Genomic DNA, 2500 nt, shown 5'->3' with positions numbered 1-2500 from the left:
CATTCCCACGCTACTTAGACACTTTGTTTACGCTCAGTGCTGGATTTTGGGAACTTCAGGATGAGTGGGAATTTTCTCCTATCTGTCAATTCTGTTTTGTTTTGGAGACTCTTGGCTGCCTATGTTGTACAGTGCAGCGTGAAGGAAACATTTTCCAAAACTGTGTCAGCTCAAAAGTTGTAAGAAAACCTCTCCAGCTGCTTTAACTCTCTTCATTTTTGTCATTTAATGTGACACTCGATGTATAACTGGAGCCTCACATATGCAAATGGTGAGGCTCCAGTTCGACACCCAGTTCGACACCACTTTACAGTATATGACAAAAGCATGGCAGACTGTGCCGGACCGGCAGATAACTTCCGCTTATTTTTACCATATTAAACATTGGAAATCCTCCCACTTGTATTTGTGACACTTGATTTTGGCTCCACCTAAGACTCTTAAATCTTCAAACACTTTTCTCTTCTCCCGCAACACTCTTGTCTGTCGGCACTATGTGGCAGCGTTGCATGACAACCCCTCTCACCACGGAAAGGAACCTAACAGCTTTGGTAAGAGAGGAGAAAAGGACCTGGCCAGTACGGGGATCGAACCCGTGACCTTGGCGTTATTAGCACCACGCTCGAACCAACTGAGCTAACCGGCCTCACAACAGTGCTCCTCTCTGTGCTGCAAAAAATCGAACTCAGGGAATTTCTTTTGTCCTCCTTTGAATAGAAAGCCGTGTAATTCAGTGTACGGGCTTTCTCGTGCAGTTTCATGGTTCTTGTAACCCAAATCCTACACTGGCCTGAAGTGCCCCCCCATTTCACAGCATTTTTCAGCTGATTTAAAATGTACCTAAAGGAGAAGCATTATTGAAGACCATCAATGACCAAGAGCTTTTGTCAAAGGTTTTGGTGGTCATTTTGAATGACCACAGAGCGCTGTGACCTCGGTTTTACATCTCATCCAAAAGACAGCGCCCTTTTACAACACAGCATCTCCGTCACTATACTGGGGCATTGGGACCTGCACAGACCTCAGGGTGAGCGCCCCACCGCCGGCACCATTAACACCGCTTCCAGCTGGAAGCTTTGTTTTTCCCTGTAGCTCACCCTCATCCGGGTACTGACCTGGCTCACACCTGCTTAGCTTCAGTGGGTTTTTTGAGTTGCGAGTTGCAAGGGGATGCAAGTGATGGAGCCGCTCGCTGCAAAAGCCACTGCATTGGCCGGGAATCGAACCCGAGCCTCCCGCGTGGCAGGCGAGAATTCTACCACTGAACCACCAATGCTCAGTGCCTGGGCCTTCAAAAAAGACGCTTTTTTGGTGCTCTGTGGAAAACGCGTCGACATCTGCTTCCAGCTGCAAAATGCCATTCGCGGACGCTGAAGAACTTATTTCCAAGGCAGCGGGTACAAGCGATTGGGCGTTTTAAAACCACCAGGAACAGCAAAGAGGCGCGCTTCTTTGCTTGCGCCGAAACACACCGACTGGAGGCGGATAACGTAGTCGGCAGGATTCGAACCTGCGCGGGGAGACCCCAATGGATTTCTAGTCCATCGCCTTAACCACTCGGCCACGACTACAGCAAGCCCCACTGCCGCTGCGTTCTTGCTACAATCTTACCTGGATCGCGAGGCGCCGGCGGAAGCCTATTTCAAAGTCGTTCTCCGTTTCAAAAAAACATTTCCAAAATACAAGCCTTGCAGACAGACACGCCTCAGAGGACTTAAGGGTGGCTTCATGTCGGAATGATAAAGTCTCCCCGTCCGGACATGAAAATGCCACTTTGTTACACACAAAAAAAGAATCAACAACAGAGAAATGCCCACAAGCATTTGAAAAGCCGCACCACGTCGCACTTGAAATAGCTCTTACATTAGTGGTAGACGCAGGAATCGCCTTTTTATTTACGCTCTTACCAACGCGATGGAAAGCAAAACAAAGCAAAGCAGAGCAAAACAAAACGAACAAACGAAAACCTTGCGTATAACGCCGTTACGTGCCCAAGCGGTATTGTACATCATCCTAGCACTGCACCCCGGGGCGTACGGTATATGGGAACGAGCACACGCCACGAATCGTCTCGAATCACTCCCTACAGCTGTAAGGCGCCTTGAAGCGTGCACCCCCAACATTCTTCTTTGCGCATGTGTGAAAGGTAAACTCTTGAGCAGACTCTGAACCAGCTCTAAGGAAACTAATCCGATTAGACGTTACTTTGACTCATCTTTTTACGCTCAGTGCTGGATTGCTCAAACTCCAGCTAGGGTTAGGGTTAGCATTCCCACGCTACTTAGACACTTTGTTTACGCTCAGTGCTGGATTTTGGGAACTTCAGGATGAGTGGGAATTTTCTCCTATCTGTCAATTCTGTTTTGTTTTGGAGACTCTTGGCTGCCTATGTTGTACAGTGCAGCGTGAAGGAAACATTTTCCAAAACTGTGTCAGCTCAAAAGTTGTAAGAAAACCTCTCCAGCTGCTTTAACTCTCTTCATTTTTGTCATTTAATGTG

General features: G+C 47.8%; 3 non-coding genes across 3 annotated transcripts; all 3 read right to left on the bottom strand.

Moving 5' to 3' along the window:
- Positions 1 to 572: 572 nt before the first annotated feature.
- Positions 573 to 646, bottom strand: trnai-aau (transfer RNA isoleucine (anticodon AAU)). The gene has a single exon. It is a non-coding gene; the product is annotated as a tRNA-Ile (tRNA).
- A 559-nt stretch (positions 647 to 1205) lies between these two features.
- Positions 1206 to 1276, bottom strand: trnag-gcc (transfer RNA glycine (anticodon GCC)). The gene has a single exon. It is a non-coding gene; the product is annotated as a tRNA-Gly (tRNA).
- Positions 1277 to 1489: 213 nt separating this feature from the next.
- trnas-aga (transfer RNA serine (anticodon AGA)) lies at positions 1490 to 1571 on the bottom strand. Its single transcript has one exon. It is a non-coding gene; the product is annotated as a tRNA-Ser (tRNA).
- Between the last annotated feature and the right edge of the window lie 929 nt (positions 1572 to 2500).

The sequence above is a fragment of the Lepisosteus oculatus genome, unplaced genomic scaffold (assembly GCF_040954835.1).
Source record: "Lepisosteus oculatus isolate fLepOcu1 unplaced genomic scaffold, fLepOcu1.hap2 HAP2_SCAFFOLD_45, whole genome shotgun sequence".
Classification (NCBI taxonomy): Eukaryota; Metazoa; Chordata; class Actinopteri; order Semionotiformes; family Lepisosteidae; genus Lepisosteus; species Lepisosteus oculatus.
This window is presented reverse-complemented; position numbering and strand designations above follow the sequence as displayed.